General features: G+C 43.4%; 1 protein-coding gene across 1 annotated transcript in view; it reads left to right on the forward strand.

Annotated features, from left to right (window-relative positions):
* The first annotated feature begins 646 nt into the window (after positions 1-646).
* LOC143855556 (exopolygalacturonase-like) overlaps positions 647-25,258 on the forward strand; it is a 95,396-nt gene continuing 70,784 nt past the window's right edge. The window contains exon 1 of the mRNA XM_077365712.1: positions 647-778. The gene's annotated coding sequence lies outside the window, so the exon portion shown is untranslated. The remainder of the gene's footprint in view (positions 779-25,258) is intronic.

The following is a 25,258-nucleotide window of genomic DNA, read 5'->3' on the forward strand; positions in this document are numbered from 1 at the left end:
TTGCTAAAATTCCAACTTTCACTCCTCATTTGGACGTTCCCAATTATTCTTGATTTGCAAAATTTTGTTGAAACACTTGTCATTATCCTAATTGCTTTCCTAGTTTTGCAAAGAAATCCCATTCATTCAAAGCTCTTTCCATTCCACTCACATGCACGTCCAATATGGGAGTTTCCAATTGTACTCTTTTTCTTTCTCAATTTATAAAAAAAAAAAAGGAAAATGTGGCACAAGTGGCACAATCTCATTCATTGGAGTTGTTTCTAAATTTTGGCAATTCATCTCTACCATTGAAAGACATTCCATTGGTCACAAAGAGAAGATTTTGGACGTTTTTCTCTTGCCTTAAAAAACACTCCCAAGATTGGAAAGAGAATATTACGGTTCTTTGGATCCCCACCATTGCACTATTGCTAATTTCCAATCTTTCAATCATGACCCTTGTTTTTCCTTAACTCCATCTTTAGCAATCCAAGCATTCTCTTCCCTATAAATACCCCCTCTCCCCCTCTTCATTGCACACATTATTTTCAGCCCTCTCTCCCCCCTAAATTCCACCCCAAATTTCCCCTTCCCCCTCTCTCATTTCTTCTTACCCTCCCTCGGTGGTGGTGGAAACGCTAAGGAATCGAGTCATCACCAAGGAATTGTCTTCATCACCTGGAGCAAGGAACGCCATCAAGCCTTGGGAGAGCCGAGGTGCTCGAATTGGGAATCAATCTTCATCAAATTCACCGTCAAAGGAAGGTGCGAGGATCGACACCAAACGTTGGGAAAGGTAGGCCATATTGGAATTTTATTTTACAGAAGCGAAAGTATGCAAATTTCATTGGTTCTCTAGAATTTTTGGATTTAAGAGTTTTCTCGAGTTAAGAAGACTCCCAGATTCGAAAATCCTAGAGCAAAGAGTTCTTCATCCAATAAGAATTCAAGAAATTAAACTAGAACTTTCAAATAGAATAAATCTTTAACTTTTGATTGAAAGTAATTTACAATTTGAATTTGATCCATATTTGCATCCTCTCTTTTCATTTTTTGTTGTTGTTTTGCACATGACCCATGAACCTGATTCCTTTGTGTTGAGAAGCCCATGTTTTAAAACCAAAAGAACTCGAATTCCTGAACTCTATGCTGAGCACGTAAGGTCCATCAAGACCCAATCCAATCTAATGGCTTTTGTTTAGCACAAATCCCAAATCCCTTCGCACAAACCCCAATCTAGCTTGACCAAACAAAACCCACAGCCAACTTGGCCTTAGCCCAAACCCCCCAGCCCATTCGGCCTCAACCCAAACCCATGGCCGAACCCTGGCCCATCCGGCTTTGGCCAAACCCAACTGACTCAGCCCCAACCTGGCCTAACCGACACCCCTAACCCGCGCGGCCACGTAAACCCAACCTGAATTTTAGTGGCCCACTCGGTCTTGACCCAAGTCCCAACTCACATCCAACCCATTCGGCTTTGCTAGCCAAACCTCATGTCCATAAGTGTCGGACTTATCGTCCATCACCTATGTCCACAACCATCAGACTTGCATGTATTCCATTTCCATATTCATCAGATTTACATGCCATGTCAATAGCCATGAGCCATATCCCCATAGCTATATCCTGTGGTCCAAAACTAACCTAACCATGTATTTCCATCTCCATAGCCCTCCTCCCCATACCATCTGTAGACACCCCATTTTGACCTGACCCAAATTTCCCAAAAAGTTTTGAATAAATCCCGAAATCCGAGCCCCGAAGCCGAGCAAAAAGAGCTAAATGTTCCACCCCCATTTTCTACCCAGACCACCCCTCGTAGTTAAAAATAGTAGTCATAAATACACTTGAAGGGGGGTGTCCATGGAACGAGTAGGGGCAAAAATGCCATTTCCCTTTAAAGAGGGTCGATTAGGGCTTAAAAGGGGAGAGCCCCATTTTCTAAAAAAAAGAAAGGAGCAGAGAAGAGAGAAGAGAGGGAGCCAAGGCAACAACACCACCGTCATCCACCACCAATCTCCACCATCAGAACCCACCACCATCTCCTCCACCGTTCCCATCATCAAAACCCTCTTCGTTATCCCCTTCTGCAAGCCCACCTCCATTGATTCCGGCAAGCTTGCCGGAATCCGACCACCCAAACCTCCATTGAAACCAACCTCCACCGAACCACCACCACCACCACCATCGTCCACCACCTCCATCTCCACCGCACCAGCCACCATCCTCAATCCCCAAAACCCAAACCCATTTCCTCCACTCCAACAGCCGAAACCCACCTCCACCGAACCACCACCACCACCACCCATTCGAAAACCCTCTCCCACCCTCATCTCCTCCAACCCTCACCTCCAAAATCAAAACCTATCTCCACCCCAAACCCTTCTTCAAAACCCAAAACCCAAACCCATTTTCTCCACTCCAACAACCGAAACCCACCTCCACCGAACCACCACCACCACCACCCATTCGAAAACCCTCTCCCACCCTCATCTCCTCCAACCCTCACCTCCAAAATCGAAACCCATCTCCACCCCAAACCCTTCTTCAAAACCCAAAACCGAAACCCATTTTCTCCACCATCCTCCTCCACAACCCACGGCCATCATCCACCACCTCCATCTCCACCCCAACACCACCCTTCGAAAACCCTCTTCCATCTTCATCATCACCATCCCCAACCTCATTCCTGCCGACCGTTTGCTCCGGCCACTCCCCCCACCACCATTTTCTTTTATCCATTAAACCCACGTGGGTTTTCTTCCATTTACAGCCACTCCTCCCTTCATCTACCAAAACCCAAAACCATTTCTCATTTCTAACACTACTGATTCCGGCAATCTTACCGGAATCCGGCTGTGTCGCGCCACCATTTCAGGCCATCACCTCTATCCCACTAATTCCTCTCTTCAATTTCAATTTCTTAATCCCAATTGGTCCGATTTTGGCCTCGTTAATACCCACGTCAAATACCCCATCAAAACCCATTTCAATTCCTATTATTTCAGCTTTCATCTCCGGCCTCTTAATTCAAGCTTCACCATCAGCTTCTCTTCCGGCATTTCCGGTACCGGCACCGATACTCCAATGAGCATTTGGTGACACCGATACTCCAATGGGCCTTTGGTGACTGCGATTTTGTCCAGCACAGGTATGTGGAATTGCTATGTGTTAAGGGGTTTCATGGTTAGGGATACCCTTTATTATTTTCCATCATTCTCTTGAGAATATTATCAGTATAACTATGTTGGGTTAGTGTATAATCTCAGCTGGTCTTCAATATTTAGTTGCATGTCTTGGGCTTGCAAATCTGCAACCTCTTTGTTTTCCTGGGATACTCTTTGTGCTTCGGGATCCCCATCGATTTTAGGAACGCTTTGTCGGGTTTAGGTGATGACGGATGGCAACCTCTTGAGCCATAGCCCCTTTCAATCAAAAGGGATAAAAAAACTCATAAAAATCAAATAACAAAAAAACAAAAAAAACATCAAAAAACAACAAAAGCGTTTTTTGAAAAGCTGTTTCGAACTACGTTGGCTTGATCCCTTTTCACAGGGTACGTAGGCAGCTTGGGATCGTCATCCCAAGTTCAGTCAAACTTTTCAATAAAATCATTTAAATCCTAAAAAAAAAAATCATTTCAGCATAAAAAAATATATCTTTCAAGCTTTCTCAAAAATACAAAAACCAAAATGGGCAAGGATGGTGATTGCCAGGTCACTCGGAGCATTCTTTTCATTTCATTTCCGATTTTGATCGTGGTTTGCCGATTTTATCGGTTTTCCGATGTTTTATCGGCTTTTGGGACGGGCGACGACGTAGCGTGGCCCCTTCACAGGGATTGTCCTCGCTGAGCCCAACGATAGGCTATGACGATCGTGAGACTTATCCGATCTTCAGCGGATCAGGATCGCTGAGCTTGATTCATTAGAATCGCTCCCTGAGCCTATCGTACGCTCCCTTTTATTTTCCCTGGCATTCTCGGTCCTCATGTACCGTTGATTTTTCGATTCATTTCTTTCCTCGTATCTTTTAGCTTATCCTGTGTTTGTCTTTGGTTCATTGTGTGTTTATTTGCAGCTTGCTTATTCCTTGTGCGTTTAGTTTCACATGCTTAGCTGTAGATATTTATTACTTTTCTGCTTATCCTATCTGCTATTACTTGCTTAGATGTAGCTGTGCATGCGGATGTTATTGCTTTTCTAGATGTGATGGGTTAGGAGTAGATGCGGTGAGTTAGGATTTGGATGTTATTTTCTTTTGCCCACCCCCGGGTCATGCATGCTTAGATAGACGTTTCCTCGGGGATACTCGTTCCCATTTCACATGATTTTAGCCCAAAACTCTTCAAAATTAATTAAAAATGGCATAAGAGACCATGTGCTTGCACTTGGGTGAATTGGGGGCGCTTAACACCTTCCCCATTCGTCATCAGGCACGGACTTTTGTATCTCTGGTTATCCGTTGCAACAGAGTATTTCATGGGATCCAGGGCTTACTTCCTTGGATGGCGACTCTTCGTTGTCATAGGTACATCTTGGTTCCGGGCTAGTCCTGGAATCGAGAGGTATCTTACTTATATCGCCACCCATGCTGTGAGTGGCACCATTTTGAGAGTTCCCTGGTAGAGCTCTCCTTCACATTGTGGAGATCTTAGAGGATCGGCGTGGGGATCTCGTGTCCCTCGGCCAACCGTCCTCGGGATCGGGGTCCACAGGCTGGCGACTCTGCTGGGGAGTTCTTGGAACATTGCCTAACTCTGTAAAAATGCCATTTTTACTAATTTTGAAGAAATTTGGACTAAAATCATTTTAAATGGGAACATTTTCCGTTAGAATGCCAGGGGCACCAAGTAGATACAAAATAAAACAAGGGCTCAGACACTCACTTTCATCCATTGCACATATTATCTGTTTTGTGGTTACTTTTCTGCTGTGGATATGCTATCAGGTTACTCTCGGAGAGATACTATAAGTAGGAGCCGTGAGGGCTATACCCGCCTTCTAGTGCCACCGCACCAGTAGTATCTCAACACCTGGACACCTTGTGTGTAAAACGGACATAGTTCGTATGCTGGGCGATAGTCACAGCATACAAGTAACTATGCACCCGGCCAGGTGGACCTCGCGACATTACTCTCTCTATATATTGCATGGTCCTTTTGTTTGCATTTATGGAATAACATCTGTGTTGCTTACACATGTGGAGCCTAGAGTTAGGGACCTTATCCTATTTTTTAGACTAGGGTAGCTCACTTTATGTGGCTACAGGCGCAGTCCTAGTACACTCACATGTCTGTCTTGAGTCAAGACTTCCTTGACTCCTCTAGATTAGACTAGGATTGGTGCCCCTGGTTAGGATGTATATATATGTATATATATTTATTACTAGATTAGGGCTTGCTTCATGGTTAGGTTTTCTTTCCTAATCTAATCTGTTTTCCCATCCATCCGCCTTTTGGATTATGATCAGATCATTGGTTTCACATCATTATCTTTATAGCCATGATCTATCTTCCCTGAGCTTGATCCTTTGATCGATCTTGATCAGATCGCTCCGCATGCCAATTATGAGTCTATATTGCCATTATCATTACCTGAGTGTGTGTTTTTGCTGAGAGACCTGCTTCATCTTGACCTTGTCGGCGTATTCTTTATGCTTGGTCGCCGAGACCCTCCTTGTACAGTCGTTATGCTGTCGGATTTTCTCCAAAAACCTTAAGCGTAACCATTATCCTTTAGGGTTATTGATAAACCATGTGCTTACCGTACCACATCTCCATGTACTGAAGTTGTGCTGCCGGATTTTAGCCAAGAGAAAGATGTGCTTGTGTTACCTTTTGTTTCAATTTGCACATTACATTGCCATGTGATTACTTCTCACTAAGCCTAATGTTTGTGTTGTCCATGACAAGAGACTTGCCCAGTTGCCTATCATATCTCCCAAAAGAACCTCTCCATCTCTAAACTTTCCTGGTCTAGCCAGTCTGCTGTACCTAGTTCCTCTCACCTTGCCCAAATGGTTGAGTCTACTGAGAGTCTCGTCCTGGCCGAAATGAGGGAAATGATGATGAGATCCAGGACCTGATAGACGGGGATCCCCCCACTCTTCTCGAACTCAAATGCTTCCGAGAACCCTGGACCTAACTACGTTGCACCTCTTTCACCCACCATGGGAACCACTCTACCCTTTCAACCTTTCATAGATCTCACCACCTTTACCTGTACCACCTCTGGGCTGGAAAATGAATGGGAAGGAAAAGGAAAGATGTTAGAGCTTGAGCTCCTTGAAAACATCATGCCAGAGAAAGCCTTGCCATTATCAGGTGTTGAAAATCAGTTTGAGCCAGGTCTACAGAAACCAAAGAGGCCGCCCCTCCGAGATTCCTATTCCAGGGTCGAACTCCATAGTCATCACCATCATGGAGGAATGCATGATGTCCATGAACTTTCAGCGCTAGTCCATTGCCTCCAAAAAGTGTCATTTCTTTGAAATTTGTCCTTGTCGTGTGTGTAATCACTCTCTTGTCCAAGTTGGTAGGTCAAATAATCACATTAGTGTCAAGTCCAAGTATTTTGTGTTTGCTCGCCTTTCCTATGGTGAGTCAGCATTCAACCCATTGTTATGTCTGATGTAAAGCCCAATGTTGCGGTCGAGTATCATCCATGTACATAAACTTCTCAATGAAATGAACATATGTTTTCAATGTCCAATTTTCTTCTGTGTTTCATCTTGGATCTAATGTTAAACAAACTAAGACACCCTTCTCGGAAGAGGATGCAGACGAAATTTCCCTCGAGATCTGAAAGATGGTCAAACGAGAGGAAGAGCGTCGAGCAAAGCCACTTGAAGATGAAATCGAAACTGTGGATAGTGATATTGAAATCCAAGACTCGGGAAATTCGGATTGGCAAAACTTTATCTCTCGAAGAGCGCGAAGAATCGATAAGCCTACTAAGAGCGTTCAAAGTAGTTCTGCTTGGCCATATGAGGATAAACCGGGAGCATGCCCTAGTGCTGTTCAATGTAAGTCTCCCTCAACTTTAGACATCAGGTCGGAGAAGCGAAAATTTCAAAGGAAGAGCATTAGACATCAAGTGAAGATAATGAAAAGATTGAGAGAAAACTCTCGGACAACAAAGTCACAATCATAGAACATGAGCCTCAAAAGAACACTTGGGCAATACATTGCGATGTAATTTCAAGTTAAAGCATTCAAGGTGTAGGAGCATTCCCCGCATCCAAGCAAAAAAAAAATGATCAAAAATCAGAAGAAAAAGAACATCCAAAAGAAGGAGAATCTAGAATAAAAAAAAATATATGAAGGGAACCTGCCCCTACGTCAAATCCTTACAACTGTCAGAATCCCAAAAATTGGAGTTGATAAAATTAAAAGAGATTTCAAAATCGTTTTCAGCATACCGAGAGGACCCAGAGTCACAGAATCTCGAGTACCAGTTCAAGATCCCAAAGACAAAGTGAGAATTCAACCAGTCAAGCTTGCGAAGTGCAGATGAAGTCTTGCCAGGAAATGCCGCCAGACTCCTCGAAAAAAAAAATGAAAGAAAAATTCAAAAGTTGTTGAACCTCAATTATTTGAGAAAATTTCATGCCAGAAGGCCATCCTTGGCCATTTGAACCTTCAAAATCAAAAATCCCAAGTTCGGAAAATCCTTTTGCAAACACCTTTGAGCCCCAACAAAATCAAATATTCTTTCAACCGCCCGACAAACCAGGGGCATTTTTTTTCTTGAACTACGCTTGACCTGGTCCCCAGTTCTTCAGGGTACGTAGGCAACCTGGGCTTCCAGGTTCGGTCAACCTTTGAGCTAAAAGCTAAATCATTCATTTCCAAACCCTCAAGCAAACTACGCGGACTTGATCCTCCATTTTTGGGGGTATGTAAGCAATCTGGTTAGACCAAATTCGGTCGAAATCATTTGAACCAAAGAAATATCCAACCCTTTTGAACCCACGCCCACCTAGAAAGTCCTTCTGGTGAACAAGGAAAGGTTCGAGGCAAAAGCAGAAAGAAAAGAGAAAAACGATGGAGTCTGAAGACCCGCTAGGCTGAAAACCTGAGAGGGCGGCCTAGGCAAAAGTTAGGGTCATTCACCCGCTAAGTTGGCAACTAAAAAGTCGGCTTAGGCAAAAGTCAGGGTACTCAAGCCCGCTGGACCGAAAACCCGAAAGGGCGATCCAAGCAAAAGATAGGGCGAGCGGTCCGCCAGATTGAAAACCTGGAAAGGCAATCTGGTCAATGGCAGTGACTTCTCACAAGAAGCAAATCAATGAGGTGAAGAAAGAACCTTCAACCGGAGCAAAATCTCAGTCTAAGGAGTGCCAGCAAGCTTATTTTCACGCTCCTCTAAACTAGGGCATCGAAAGCGAGCAATCCGAAAGGAGATATTAACCATGATGGAAATACCGAAAGAGAAAATTAATGCCTCTTGACACGGTATTCGAAATACTCTAAGAGTGGCTAGGCCATACCCTTAATAAATAACACATTAGATCCAAAAGTCAGCCCTCAGTGAGTTGAGTCCTTGGAGTTATAGTCGTCTTTGGATGAGTCCATTCAAATCCATTCCTACTTTTCCATTCATTTTCTCTTCCCTTTGAAGTCAAGGTCACTGGCGTTGAAAGAACTGCAGCACGCCCTCCAAATGATGAAAAAAAAAATTCAGAATAAATCCTGGTTTAGGCATTAGAAGGGGCAAGAGTCATCCTATTCCAACCTACCAGAGACCTTAAGCCTCCAAGAGTGAGCAATGCAAGAAAGAGATACTCAGACTCAGCCATCATGGTGATAGTCCTGCTCTCTCCATCCGAAAAAAAGAAGAAAAGAAAACCCATGCAACCTCAAGCCTTCATGAAGCAAAGCATCTTTTCTTCGACCATCATTGTTCCGCCTCCTTAAGACCCTTGTCATGGAAGTACAATACACTAGGGGCATCTTTTATGACTTGCGTCATAAAAGATGTCAAGAACAATCAGAATAAACCAATGTCTCCAGCAAGTTGAGATGAGAGAAGCTCGAGCACATCTCGAGTCAAACCTCCAAATTCCTCAGCTAAGCCTACTCCATAGTCAGTTCATCAGCAAAGCTAATCCCCAATGGAGTCTGACATCTATTTCCCAGAGATTCCGCTGGCAATCGCTCAAAGCGTTCAATTCCTAGCAAAAATCTAATTCATTCAAACATGGGTCAGTACCCAAAATCCCAGCAGATCATGTGAGTCTGGTCCTCAGCAAAGAACTCGCACTCCCATTTTCTCGGCAAGAGACAAAGCAATTTTCAAAGGAATCAATCTGAATCAATAAATCAATCAATCAAAATCAAAAGATTATCAATCTCTTCAAAAAAAATTCACTCAATCAAGTTTCCTGTTAGTTAGCGTGTGAAGGTTCCACCTAGCTAATTTTCCCCTTTAATTAGCGCGTGAAGGTTTCGCCTAATTAAAATCCAAGCCCGTTCCTACATGGCATCAAAGCCCGTTTCTACACAGCATCCACGTCAGTTTCTACACGGCTTCCGCCTTCCACAGCACCTCGCCTTCTGCGGCATTCTGCCATTCTCAGTATCCCTTCTTTCTAAAGACCCCTGAGGCATCCAATCCGAGTGAGACCCCTGAGGCATCCAATCCGAGTGAGACCCCTGAGGCATCCAATCCGAGTGAGACCCCTGAGGCATCCAATCCGAGTGAGACCCCTGAGGCATCCCATCTGTGTAAGACCCCTGAGGCATCCCTTCTATGTAAGACCCCTGAGGCATCCCATCCGTGTAAGACCCCTGAGGCATCCCATCTGTGTAAGACCCCTGAGGCATCCCATCTGTGTAAGACCCCTGAGGCATCCCATCCGTGTAAGACCCCTGAGGCATCCCATCCGTGTAAGACCCCTGAGGCATTCCTTCTGTGTAAGACCCCTGAGGCATCTCATCTGTGTAAGACCCCTGAGGCATCCCTTCTGTGTAAGACCCCTGAGGCATCCCATCTGTGTAAGACCCCTGAGGCATCCCTTCTGTGTAAGACCCCTGAGGCATCCCATCCGTGTAAGACCCCTGAGGCATCCCTTCTGTGTAAGACCCCTGAGGCATCCCATCTGTGTAAGACCCCTGAGGCATCCCTTCTGTGTAAGACCCCTGAGGCATCCCATCTGTGTAAGACCCCTGAGGCATCCCATCCGTGTAAGACCCCTGAGGCATCCCATCTGTGTAAGACCCCTGAGGCATCCCTTCTGTGTAAGACCCCTGAGGCATCCCATCTGTGTAAGACCCCTGAGGCATCCCATCTGTGTAAGACCCCTGAGTCATCCCATCCGTGTAAGACCCCTGAGGCATTCCTTCCGTGTAAGACCCCTGAGGCATCCCATCCGTGTAAGACCCCTGAGGCATCCCATCCGTGTAAGACCCCTGAGGCATCCCATCCGTGTAAGACCCCTGAGGCATCATCTGTGTAAGACCCCTGAGGCATCCCTTCTGTGTAAGACCCCTGAGGCATCCCATCCGTGTAAGACCCCTGAGGCATCCCATCTGTGTAAGACCCCTGAGGCATCCCTTCTGTGTAAGACCCCTGAGGCATCCCATCTGTGTAAGACCCCTGAGGCATCCCTTCTGTGTAAGACCCCTGAGGCATCCCATCCGTGTAAGACCCCTGAGGCATCCCATCTGTGTAAGACCCCTGAGGCATCCCATCCGTGTAAGTCCCCTGTGGCATCCTTTCCAAAGTCCCCTGCGGCATTCTTTCCAAAGTCCCCTGAGGAATCCTTTCTAAAGACCCCCGAGGCATCCCTTCTTTCTAAAAACCCCCGAGGCATCCATCCTTTCCAAAGTCCCCCGAGGCATCCCATTTGTGTAAGACCCCATAGGCATCTGATCCTTCCCAGAATTCAATCTTCACAAAATCATTTTCTTTACGTTTTCCTTCTTTAACCAAGTTTTCGGGGCAGGTCAAAATGCGTCGTCCTTTTGGCTTTGGCATTCGTGCGACAAGCACCCTCTGCCAAAGAGGGGCATCTGTAGACACCCCATTTTGACCTGACCCAAATTTCCCAAAAAGTTTTGAATAAATCCCGAAATCCGAGCCCCGAAGCCGAGCAAATAAGAGCTAAATGTTCCACCCCCATTTTCTACCCAGACCACCCCTCGTAGTTAAAAATAGTAGTCATAAATACACTTGAAGGGGGGTGTCCATGGAACGAGTAGGGGCAAAAATGCCATTTCCCCTTTAAAGAGGGTCGATTAGGGCTTAAAAGGGGAGAGCCCCATTTTCTAAAAAAAAGAAAGGAGCAGAGAAGAGAGAAGAGAGGGAGCCAAGGCAACAACACCACCGTCATCCACCACCAATCTCCACCATCAGAACCCACCACCATCTCCTCCACCGTTCCCATCATCAAAACCCTCTTCGTTATCCCCTTCTGCAAGCCCACCTCCATTGATTCCGGCAAGCTTGCCGGAATCCGACCACCCAAACCTCCATTGAAACCAACCTCCACCAAACCACCACCACCACCACCATCGTCCACCACCTCCATCTCCACCGCACCAGCCACCATCCTCAATCCCCAAAACCCAAACCCATTTCCTCCACTCCAACAGCCGAAACCCACCTCCACCGAACCACCACCACCACCACCCATTCGAAAACCCTCTCCCACCCTCATCTCCTCCAACCCTCACCTCCAAAATCGAAACCTATCTCCACCCCAAACCCTTCTTCAAAACCCAAAACCCAAACCCATTTTCTCCACTCCAACAACCGAAACCCACCTCCACCGAACCACCACCACCACCACCCATTCGAAAACCCTCTCCCACCCTCATCTCCTCCAACCCTCACCTCCAAAATCGAAACCCATCTCCACCCCAAACCCTTCTTCAAAACCCAAAACCCAAACCCATTTTCTCCACCATCCTCCTCCACAACCCACGGCCATCATCCACCACCTCCATCTCCACCCCAACACCACCCTTCGAAAACCCTCTTCCATCTTCATCATCACCATCCCCAACCTCATTCCTGCCGACCGTTTGCTCGGCCACTCCCCCCACCACCATTTTCTTTTATCCATTAAACCCATGTGGGTTTTCTTCCATTTACAGCCACTCCTCCCTTCATCTACCAAAACCCAAAACCATTTCTCATTTCTAACACTACTGATTCCGGCAATCTTGCCGGAATCCGGCTGTGTCGCGCCACCATTTCAGGCCATCACCTCTATCCCACTAATTCCTCTCTTCAATTTCAATTTCTTAATCCCAATTGGTCCCATTTTGGCCTCGTTAATACCCACGTCAAATACCCCATCAAAACCCATTTCAATTCCTATTATTTCAGCTTTCATCTCCGGCCTCTTAATTCAAGCTTCACCATCAGCTTCTCTTCCGGCATTTCCGGTACCGGCACCGATACTCCAATGAGCATTTGGTGACACCGATACTCCAATGGGCCTTTGGTGACTGCGATTTCGTCCAGCACAGGTATGTGGAATTGCTATGTGTTAAGGGGTTTCATGGTTAGGGATACCCTTTATTATTTTCCATCATTCTCTTGAGAATATTATCAGTATAACTATGTTGGGTTAGTGTATAATCTCAGCTGGTCTTCAATATTTAGTTGCATGTCTTGGGCTTGCAAATCTGCAACCTCTTTGTTTTCCTGGGATACTCTTTGTGCTTCGGGATCCCCATCGATTTTAGGAACGCTTTGTCGGGTTTAGGTGATGACGGACGGCAACCTCTTGAGCCATAGCCCCTTTCAATCAAAAGGGATAAAAAAACTCATAAAAATCAAATAACAAAAAAAACAACAAAAACATCAAAAAACAACAAAAGCGTTTTTCGAAAAGCTGTTTCGAACTACGTTGGCTTGATCCCTTTTCACAGGGTACGTAGGCAGCTTGGGATCATCATCCCAAGTTCAGTCAAACTTTTCAATAAAATCATTTAAATCCTAAAAAAAAAAATCATTTCAGCATAAAAAAAAATATCTTTCAAGCTTTCTCAAAAATACAAAAACCAAAATGGGCAAGGATGGTGATTGCCAGGTCACTCGGAGCATTCTTTTCATTTCATTTCCGATTTTGATCGTGGTTTGCCGGTTTTATCGGTTTTCCGATGTTTTATCGGGTTTTGGGACGGGCGACGACGTAGCGTGGCCCCTTCACAGGGATTGTCCTCGCTGAGCCCAACGATAGGCTATGACGATCGTGAGACTTATCCGATCTTCAGCGGATCAGGATCGCTGAGCTTGATTCATTAGAATCGCTCCCTGAGCCTATCGTACGCTCCCTTTTATTTTCCCTGGCATTCTCGGTCCTCATGTACCGTTGATTTTTCGATTCATTTCTTTCCTCGCATCTTTTAGCTTATCCTGTGTTTGTCTTTGGTTCATTGTGTGTTTATTTGCAGCTTGCTTATTCCTTGTGCGTTTAGTTTCACATGCTTAGCTGTAGATATTTATTACTTTTCTGCTTATCCTATCTGCTATTACTTGCTTAGATGTAGCTGTGCATGCGGATGTTATTGCTTTCCTAGATGTGATGGGTTAGGAGTAGATGCGGTGAGTTAGGATTTGGATGTTATTTTCTTTTGCCCACCCCCGGGTCATGCATGCTTAGATAGACATTTCCTCAGGGATACTCGTTCCCATTTCACATGATTTTAGCCCAAAACTCTTCAAAATTAATTAAAAATGGCATAAGAGACCATGTGCTTGCACTTGGGTGACTTGGGGGCGCTTAACACCTTCCCCATTCGTCATCAGGCACGGACTTTTGTATCTCTGGTTATCCGTTGCAACAGAGTATTTCATGGGTTCCAGGGCCTACTTCCTTGGATGGCGACTCTTCTTTGTCATAGGTACATCTTGGTTCCGGGCTAGTCCTGGAATCGAGAGGTATCTTACTTATATCGCCACCCATGCTGTGAGTGGCACCATTTTGAGAGTTCCCTGGTAGAGCTCTCCTTCACATTGTGGAGATCTTAGAGGATCGGCGTGGGGATCTCGTGTCCCTCGCCCAACCGTCCTCGGGATCGGGGTCCACACCATCATAAGCCAGATCTCATATCACACATCACCCATGCACTCCCATTACATTCTTCCCCAGCAGCCAATAACTCATCACATCCCCATAATTCCAAATACATATACCATGTCCCCACAATGCCATAAATCATGTCCATACCCATCCCATCTAAATTCCATCTACCTCAACCGAACTCACATCTAAATGGCTTGGTCAAACCTCCTAATTCGATTTACATGGCCGAGCCATCCTACCCAACTCACTTGGGTCCACCCCAACCCACGCCCAAACCTAACCCATGGACCCATGCCCGACCCAACCCCACACCCCAACCCATGCCCCACCCCAAACCCAACCCATGCCCAACCCCAAACCCAAACCCAACCCCCCAAACAGCACCCTAACCCACACCCAAACCCACACCCAACCCCTTGACCCAATCTAACCCAACTCGACCAAACCCAGCCCAACCCCATACCCCAACCCGACTTAACCCAACCCCACACTCCACCCCAACCCACGCCCAAACCTAACCCATGGACCCATGCCCGACCCAACCCCACACCCCAAACCCAACCCATGCCCAACCCCAAACCCAAACCCAACCCCCCAAACAGCACCCTAACCCACACCCAAACCCACACCCAACCCCTTGACCCAATCTAACCCAACTCGACCAAACCCAGCCCAACCCCATACCCCAACCCGACTTAACCCAACCCCACACCCCACCCCACCCAACCCAACCCGAGTCGCACCCCAAACTGACTCGAGTCGCACCCTGAATTCACCCGAGTCGCACTTTGAATTGATCCTAACTCATCCTACCCTGAGTTGCACCCTGACTCAACACAGGCCCAGTTTAGTGTAAGCCTTGACTAAAACCACCTGGTGTAACCGAGAGCAAGCTTTTCTGAAATGATGAGTTTGAATGCATTAGTGAAGGCTTACTCTAGACAAATATGAATGCATGTGTAGTGTATAATATGCATGCATGGGAATAGTTTAAAATGTAAAACTTCTGGATTCCAGACATGCTTCATTTGCACTATACATGCATGTCAACTCAGGTATGATCATTGTGGATCAAACCTGAGGTCACTCAACCTAGCTTAACCCATGGTTCATTCGGCCTAACCCACAGCCAAGGGCTTTCAGCCAACTCAAAGCCGCACCCCAAAACCCGCATCCTACACCCAACCCAACCTAACCCGACTCATCTCATGCCCAATCCTACTTGACTCAACCCACGCCCAACCCATCACATCTCACACACTCCACCCAAACCCAAACCCAACCCAACTTTACCCAACCCCACACCCGAACCCCAATCCCACTTGGGTTCACAACCGAACTCAACCCAACCAGCCCAACCCATCTGCCCCAATAAACCATTGAAGCCCACGCAGCCTAGCCGTAACCCACACCCTGAATCCGCATCCTAACCCGCACCCTAAACCCGCACCTTTCCGCACCTTTCCGCTCCTTTCTTCTGTCTCTTCCATTTTTCGACACCCTTCTTCATCTCTTCCATTCCCTTTTTACCCTTTCCTTTTCCTTAAACCATTTTTGCATCTTAGATGTTTCATTGTGTTTAGTCGCATGATTAATTGCATATTTAGATTTCTTTATTTATTATTTGTCCTCATCATATGCTTAGAAATCACATGTTTAGCCATCTTGCTAGTTGTGTTGCTTTGGTTTTTGCATGCTTAGTTACTTTGTTAAACTTGGAACTCTTTGGAATAAAAAAAAAAACCTTAAAGAATCTAAGAACTTACATCAAATTGGAAAACTTCAATTCAAAATCTAAACCTCCAAATTCTTAAGTTTTAGGTTCTAGGATTGGAAAACTTAGAAGTGGTACTCTAGTTTCCCAAATGGAACTTTTGAATCCAAGTTCTCACAGAAATGCTAAGATGCAACTTAGGTCCATTGCATTAGATTTAGGTTCATATAGCGTAGGTCACTTCACTTCAAATCAATTAATCAAAATCAACTCAAGTCAAATCTTATCAATCTCAAAACAATCACATAGGCACGTAGGCATGTAGTTGCATGTAGGATGCACTCCTGGCCCGCAGGAGTCTAAACTGTGAACGGCTAAATCATTAGTAATGTTTAGATTTCTAAAATAAAATTCACATTCACCCCCTTAGTTAAACCTGAATAATTAAAGCTTTCAAAAGTTAGGCAAGGTCGGTGCTGTACACCTCGTGCGGTACACCTTCCGACTTCGTAACCAGGTAACTTACCCAGAACTCAAAACGTAGACCAAATTAACAGAGTTAATCATGGGTCCTAGATCCCTAATCTAGGTGGCGACTCTGGTCAGTTGCTTCTTTCGTGAAGTTAGGACTTTTATCTTAAATTTATGAAAAAAGCAATCATATTCAAATCCAATGGACAAAGGCGCTATCATCATAAAAACACACACCCTAGTGGGACCACCCCCCTCGGGAAGGGATCCACAGTGGGCTCTCCAAGGGAGAATCTCCTTAATAAGATATAGCGTGTCTCCTAGTGAGGGCTCTAGATGACTCTAAGACGGGTAGGGGTAGGAGAGACTCCTATAATTCTATAAAATAGGACAGACTCCTAAACCTAATAGAGTACCCTAAAAAGGAAGAAATCCCTTAACCTGCGAAAACTCTAAGGCAGGAAGAGAAAGGGGGTGGCTCGAGAAACATTCCGTCACTGTGCGCACCCTAGGAAACTTTCTGAAAACTCAATGGAAAGCTTGAAACACCACCAGAAATCCCTAAGCTAACACCAATGGAAACCCTGAACTGAGGGGATCTAAAGAGCAGAATTAAGAGGTTAACTTTTTGACCCAATTGTCCTCATAAGCATATAGAAATCAAAAGAATAATACTATAACCAATGATAACATCTATCATTTTGCCACAACATCAGCCAAAACAAGTAGCTAAATTATGATACCTTACCCTTACCCTTGAAAATACATACGAGACTTTGCCTTTACCGATTGAAACAGAACTAGAAAGATACGACCATAAGCTTGCTTGGCCCAAATACTGGCACCAAAGCTTCCAATACTAGACAGATATTAGGCACTTGAGTTGGGAACAAACAGTATCTACCTCCTAGTGCATTCGGGATTATCACTAAACAAGAAATAATCTTAGTGCATTCATTAGAGCGGGATAGAGATCACTCCAACGTCTAGAGTCAACATCCATTCTGCTATATATCAACCCTTGGTATCACCACATTTAATAAGGAAACCCATTATGAACATAGATATGCCTTCATCTGTAAGAATGCTGCCTGTGTGAAAGAGACAAATATGTATAGAGGTCATTCATTAAAAATGAGAGATGACAGACAATATGAACACATTTCCTATTATGAAGCCGTACAGGTGTTATTAAAATGCAAATATCAGTGTAATGCGAGGCTAAATTCGACACAATACGAATATCCAATCTCGTGCAAAACTAATTCCTTACAGTGAATATCAAATCCAATGTAGAAAGCAACCCAACATAATATTGGTATCAGACCTATGACGAAACAATTAGATCCGATGAAATACTCTCAACCATGTAGTGCTGCTATGGTTCCCGAATGACTTTTACAGGATGGATGGAAGAAGAGAGACTACAAAATTTAATCATGTATCATAGTTGGATGAAAATTATTTCCAACCATCCTATTGAATCAGCAAGCCTATCTTAAACAAAATGGAATCAATCCGACCATACTACTTTTGGGAGCTACAGCACCTCCCCTGTCCCAATCAATTTCAGGAAATATAGTGAAGTCAAATTAATTAGAAGTAAATCCTTACATCCTCAACCCATATACACAATGACAATAAACTCATTTCTATTCAAACTACCAGGTTAGTCTTAAAATCACTAAGGTTCTATTTTATGTATTCGCAGGAAGCCAAATTGGCCAAGAGATGGGAGCTTGATTGTGAACAATTGCAGATATGTACCCAAGGATTCCAAAATTGTAAACTTAATTCTATCAATGTTCATTAGGACGCTCCACCTCAAGGATCAAAAGCAACACAAAATTAGGACTGAGGACAGAATTTCAGCTCTTATTTATTTCAACCATGAGGCATGACTATCAAGACATATTGCATTTAATTCAGGTATCAATATTAGATGCTCAAAATTCATATGAAGAACTCACCACAAGAACACAAGCACATTCCAACAACAAGGGATGAATCATAAAAAAAAACAACAGAAAAATGGATGAGTATAAGGAGGAATACCTTCTCGGAATTATGTTACGATCTCCCAATTACCTCCCACAATGACTAATTGCTGAGAATTTGATCCTCTGAAAAATCAAAATGTTGATAGGGCTTTGATTTCTGCCGGAATTGAGGTTGCCGGAGATGTCGGACCTAACAAGGGAATGAGGAAGATGATGATGTTAGAGGTATTTATGGAGGCTGAGGATGGAGGAGCTGTTAGTGGAGATGGGTGGTGAAATGGGTTTGTAAAAAATCAGAAATGGGAGAGGTTAAAATGAAATGGGTTTGACAAATTCCAGATTGGGGTTGGATTTATGGCTGTAATTGGGCATGAAAATGAGATGGGTTTAAGGGGCTGTGAAGAGGAAAATGATGGTGGTGGGATGGTGGCTGAGAAGGGGGTTTGGATGACAAGGGTAGTGGTGGCTGATGTGGGTTTCGATGGGGATAAAAATGAAATGGGTTTTAAGATGATGGTGGATAGGCCGACCGGTGATGGGAAGTGAGATTCGCCGGAGCTCCGGCTAATGGATCGGAGAAGAAGGAGTTGGGTTTCAATGGATGAAATGGGTTTGAAGGTATGGATGATAGGGTTAAGAAAATGGGTTTAGGGGGTATGGATGACAGAGGGGGTTTAATGGAGGTTGTAGGCCGGGGTTAATGGTGGATGGTCAGATTCCGGCGAGAATCCGACCAGAGAAGAAGGTGGTGATGGTAAATGGGGGTGCTGGTATGGACCGATCTCCGATTGGAGGTGGAGGTAGAGGCTCGAATGGTCGGAGAAGATGGGAACCCTTCCCTCTCTCACTCTCTCTATGCTCTTTGCTTCGAACGAAAATGAGGCTCCTCCCTTCAAAACCCTAATTGGTTGGGGTTTTATTAGAACAAAATATAAGAAATTCGACCCCCCTTTTCCTCTGAGACAGCCTCCTCTAGTGCAATTTTAAAATTCTTTTATGCCAGCAAGGGGGAGGCCTCAAGAAAGCCAAGCCCAAGTGGAAAATGATGTATTTGACCCCTCTCCCTTTCATGGATAGCCAACCTTAGTGCAATCCCCGACAACCTTTAACCTGCAGGGGGTGGCCCAAGCAGAAAATAGGGGAAAATATTTTTGAGAAAATATCTTCTCCTCCTTTTGATCCTAGCCCTTCAAATCAGCTTTTTGTTTAAGGGCTGGGATCAAGGGAAGCCTAACCACCTAGGAAGCTTCCTAAGATTCTCTCCTAACTAATTCTAGTCCTAAGCCTTTCACTAACCTAGCTTAGGGCCTAATGGTGACTTGGAGGAGAAGAAAAGTATCTTCATTATTTACGAAACTGCCCTGGTTCAAGATAATAGACCCCCTAATTTTGTTAATCACTAATCCGCATACCCCTATATCTCCCTGGACAACCCATTATAGTAAATTTGAACTAGTTTTCCAGGCTCCAGCGCACCCCTATTTCTGGCTAAATCGCCACCCTTATTCCTACACCACACTATACTACAAACTTCGTTCGTTTTCTAGGCAAACCGCGACGGATTCGGATGAAAATTTACGGGGACCTAAATGAGGCCTTAACCTATCTTAGAAAAAAATTGGGGGAGCTAAAACACTAGTTTGATAGGGTTTCTGTCCTAACTTGGTTTATTAGGGTTCGGTCAAAATGGGGTGTCTACAGATGCCCCTCTTTGGCAGAGCGTGTGCAACGCGCGAATGCCAAAGCTAAACAGACAACACATTTTGGCAAACCTGAAAGCAGAACAAATTTTTAGGTTTTCGGGTTCTAAAGATGGTATTCACAAAGGCATAAAACAAAGTAACCTTACGAGAATCAAAGACTGCAAGAAAAAGGGAGAAGACCTCTCACCGACCCTTAACTTGGCATCACGACATCCCAATGAGACAGCCTCTCTCTAATACTCATGACTCAACTATCTAAACCAATACGCAAAGATTTTATTAAAGCAAACACAAACACACTCTTTTAAAACAAAGCTTTAAGAAAACGAACACAATGAAATTACTTCAGAGAATGCAGACCATTATCAATGCAGATGTAAATCAATCACTCAAAGAATATCAAATCAATCACTCAAAGTGTCTGTAACACTCACAGAGTCTCAAATCAAACACTCAAAGAGCCTGTAACATTCAAAGAGCTTCAAACACACACAAAAACCTTTATACTCAAAGAGTCCCAACTACCCGAAGAGTCTGTAACACTCAAAGGGTCTCAACTACTCAAAGAGTCTCAAACACACACATAAATCTTTATACTCAAAGAGCCTCAACTACCCGAAGAGTCTGTAACACTCAAAGGGTCTCAACTACTCAAAGAGTCTCAAATACATCAAGAAACCTTTATACTCAAAGAGTCTCAAACATACACAAAAAAAATATTTATACTCAAAGAGTCTCAACTACCCGAAGAGTCTGTTACACTCAAAGGGTATCAACTACTCAAAGAGTCTCAAACACATCAAGAAACCTTTATACTCAAAGAGTCTCAAACATACACAAAAAACCATTTATACTCAAAGAGTCTCAACTACCCAAAGAGTCTGTAACACTCAAAGGGTCTCAACCACTCAAAGAGTCTCAAATCGGCAAAGGAACTACTAAATTGTCCCACAAGAACCCAGATTTATATGCCCGTGATGTAACGCGGTTCCATATAAATCCAGATTTCTATGCCCATCATGCAACACGAATCCATACAAACCGCCACGCAGATATGCCTGACTCCTAACTTGTTAGGCAGGGACACATTGCGGGCACTCAAAGAGTCTGTAACACTCAGAGAGTCCCAAATGCAACGCTCAAAGAGTCACTCTCTTTTTTTAGAAATTGAATCTTTACCAAAGCAACACTTAACCAAATACTGGAAGAGTAAGAATTAAACAAGTACACTAATTAATCAAAAAGCTATTTTTTTTTCTTTTTTTTTGGGGATAAGATTTTTGAAAAACTTATTCGAAAAGAAAACAACTCGACAAGGGAGCTTGAACTGAAAGAATGTTCAAACTTCTTGAATCTCTATTTGAGAAGAGTGTCCCTTTCAAATATCCTTGTGTATTTGACATCTTTTATGACGCAAGTCATAAAAGATGCCCATAATATGATAACTTCCGTAACAAAATTCATTTGGAGAGCAACACAAGAAAAACAGGCCAAAGGCTTTCATTAATGCACACTTGGGGTTACAAAGTTTTTGATGAACACTAAAGCTTTTCAAAAATACAAGAATACGGTTCTGCTCAAAATCTTGCTTCATCACTGCCATCTGCTAATGTTGGAACTAGGCAAAAAGCCTATCAATCTCTGAACTCTGCTCTGCTTTGCACTTGCTCACAGGAGCCACAAATTCTCTACTTCTCTGAGTTTTTTTTTTATCACCCCGGGTTTTGGAGGAATATTAACTAAACAAAAATCTGAAAACTGACATTGACTCACCAAAGGAAAGACTTTGACAAACCACGAACGAGACAATGACTAACACATGACTTTAAGAGAGACTGAAATCTGCTTCTTAAACTGATAAGTGTTTTAAAATGGTAAAAGTCAACCACTCTTAGAATCTTTTGAATACCGTGTTTAAAGGTGCTTCAACCCCTTTTCGGTATTTCCGTCATGGTTATTATCTCTTCAGATTGCTCGATTTCTACCTCTCTAGAGTACCAAAGAAGTCTTGATGGCACTTACTCAGACTTTAAGAATGTGCTAAAGAAAATGAAAGTCTAGCGACTCTTTAAAGCTATGCCTTCTTTACATGAAGTCACTGCCATGACCAAATCGCCTTTTCAGGTTTTCGATTCGGCGGACCGTATGCCTTATATTTTGCCTGGACTGTCTGCCCTTGCAGATTTTCCATCCAGCAGGCTCCGCACCTTGATTTTTGCCTAAGCAGCCCTTTCGGGTTTTCAGCTTAGCGGGTGAATGACCCTAACTTTTGCCTAAACCGCCCTTGCAGGTTTTCAGTCTAGCGGGTCTAAGACTCCATCATTTTTTCTTTCTTTCTATTTCTCTACAAACCTGGGCCTAAATACACCAGAAGAACTTCAAAGTAGGCTTAGGTTCAAACAGGTTAAACTTTGGTGTGTTTGCATGCATTTGGACCGAATCTGGATCCTCCAGACTGCCTACGTATCCCCAACAAAATTGGGAATCAGGTCACGCGTAGTTTGGGTTTAAAATCTTTTATGACGAAAGTCATAAAAGATGCCCCTGGTTTAAGTTTGACAAAGAAACTTCGATTTTGCTTTTGGGTCAAAGGTGCTTTTAGCATAAAATATTTTCATCATTCACCATTTTATATTTTTATAGGGCCCAAAGGGTTTGCAAATGATTTAAAACATTTGGGATATTGGCTTGAAGCTCGAATCGTCCAAGGATGGCCTTCTGGTGTACTTAAGCATAATATATCTTTAATTGATCCAGGTTTGTACGTTCATTTAATTTTTCTCCATTTTCATTGAGGAGTCTTACGGCTTTCCCAGGCAGGAATTCATCGACGAAGTAAAGACCAGACCAGTTTGGCCTGAACTTTCCTCTTGGGTCAAATATCGGTGTTCTGCAGGACTTCAAAACAAGATCTCCAGGCTTCAAATCTCGGACTCGAACTTTCTTGTTGAAAGCTGTAAGCCCAATGGTTCCCACCTTGGCATTCCCATCTTCTTTTAATGATTCCAATACACAAGTGATTTTATATCACTAATATGTTTAAATGTCTAAGTTGTAGATCATAATTGTGCTAAGACAAGATTGCTTGGATTGAGGCCAAGAAGCTCTCATTGGACCACATTCGGAAGGCCAAAGACATCGGAGATCCAAGACGCATGAAGACTTGAAGCATCAATTGAAGATCAAAAGTCTTTTAGAATGTATAAGATCCAATCCTAATTTAGGTGTTTAGAGGCATAAATAAAGTAATAACACACACCCCTAAATGTTTAAGAGATTGTCCTTGTGGTGTTCCAACACTTTGGAACCCTCATAACAATCCCAACTTGGTGTATAGTTGGAAGCCCAAATAAATAATGAAACATAATTGAAAATTTGCTGCATATAGGCTTCTCGGAACTCCGAGAGAATTCTCGGAGCTCCGAGATTTGGTCCAGTAGCTTTTTCCAACTTTTATCTGTATTTCTGGAACTCCGAGAGAAATTCTCGGAACTCCGAGATCACTATAACGGGAAGAAAATTGTGACCATTGGGAACTTTGCCAGAATTATGACTATGCCCCTCAAACGGTCATATTTGGTTGTTATATATATATGGGTATTCTCTACTTCCCAATTATCAATCCTAACACTCTAAAACTCTATTTGAATATCCCAAGAGTGAATCAAACTTGTTTATGCCTCTCATCCTCTAGAATTAGGATTTGGATCATTAGGCTCAAATTTGTACATCTTCTACAAAGTTTGTAAACCCTTGTGAGGGAATTTTTTCTTTCTTTCTTTATCAAGAAGATTGTATTCGGGCAAGTGTTCGGAGAAGCAGAGCCCACTCTCTGTGGTGAACATTTCCACCAAGGTTAAAGGCGATTGGAATTGTAAATCGGCATTGATCTTCGCCGAAGTTAAGAAGATCAAATAGTGAAGCCATCAACGGGTTTTGTTGGTGGAGTGGAGTAGGCCTCGCGTTTTTAGGACCTAACCACTTTAAATCTCGAGTGCACTCTCTCTTGTCTCTTGCTCTTTATTTGCATTGCACTTAGAATTTAACTTGTGTGCTTAATTTTCATTCTTGATCTCTTAATCTTCAAATTTGGGTTGGAGTTTTCAAAAGATTAAAACTTGTTAGTAACCTAAATTTTACCTCATCATTAGTTGCCACTTGGGCCTACCCTTGGAATTTCACTTGGTATCAGAGCCTTGGCTCTTAAAAGATTTTCTTTTCTAAAAATCTTTGGAAATTTTTTTTTAAAATTTCAACAAGGGAAAGATCATAAGATCTTTGGCAACTTTCTAATTGTGAAATGGAAAACATAAATGGAACCGGACTTCCGGAAGGCCATTCCACAACTGGACCTCCTTTCTTTGATGGGTCCAACTATGGACATTGGAAGACAAGGATGCACATCTATCTTCTTTCGATAGATGTGGAGCTTTGGCATATTGTTGAAAATGGATACACTTTGCCTTCCAAACCATTTGAAGAATGGAATATTGTAGAGAAAAGGCATGCAAATTTAAATTACAAAGCTATAAACTCTTTGTTTTGCGCCTTATCTACGGAGGAGTTTAATAGAGTAGCTCTTTTTTATTCCGCCAAGGTTATTTGGGATACACTTGCTCTTACCCATGAGGGAACATCACAAGTCAAGGATTCCAAAATAAACTTGTTAAAGAGCAAATATGAAATATTTAGAATGGGTCAAAATGAAACTATTTCCGAAATGTATACCCGATTTTCTAAAATATCAAATGAATTAGCTAATCTTGGTAAATCTTATCCTACTGATGAGCTTGTGAGTAAGTTGCTTAGGTCACTTCCTCCTTATTGGGATCCAAAGGTCACCGCCATCCAAGAATCAAAAGATCTCAAGACACTAACTATGGAGGAGCTTGTAGATCTCTTATGACTCATGAGATGCTCCTCACTAGGCGTCAAGAAGAGAAGAAACCGAAAGAGAAAGAAAAAGAAAGTCGATCTCTAGCTGTAAAGACCTCCAAAGCGGACTCATCTTCCTCAAGTGAGGCAGATAGTGATGAAGAAGAAGCTTTGAGAAAATTCAAAAGCTTATGGAAAAAGAAGCATAAAAAAGATAAAAAGAAGAAGAAGGAGGAATAAGGTGTTACAATTGCAAGAAGACGGGACACAAAAGACCGGAGCGTCCACTTCTCAAGTCATCTTCCTCAAAGTACATGGGTAAGAAGGATTGAAAGAAGAACAAGGGTCTTGTAGCCGCTTGGGATGCTTCTAGCACCTCGGGAAAAAGATCAAGTGAAGGGGAAGCTATTAAGAATGATCTTTGCTTCATGGCACTCACCCATGAAGATGAGGTAAATTCTAACCTC

Source organism: Tasmannia lanceolata, unplaced genomic scaffold (genome assembly GCF_043159265.1).
Source record: "Tasmannia lanceolata isolate RefF3 unplaced genomic scaffold, GAP_Taslan_0.1 ptg000003l, whole genome shotgun sequence".
In the NCBI taxonomy this organism is placed as follows: domain Eukaryota; kingdom Viridiplantae; phylum Streptophyta; class Magnoliopsida; order Canellales; family Winteraceae; genus Tasmannia; species Tasmannia lanceolata.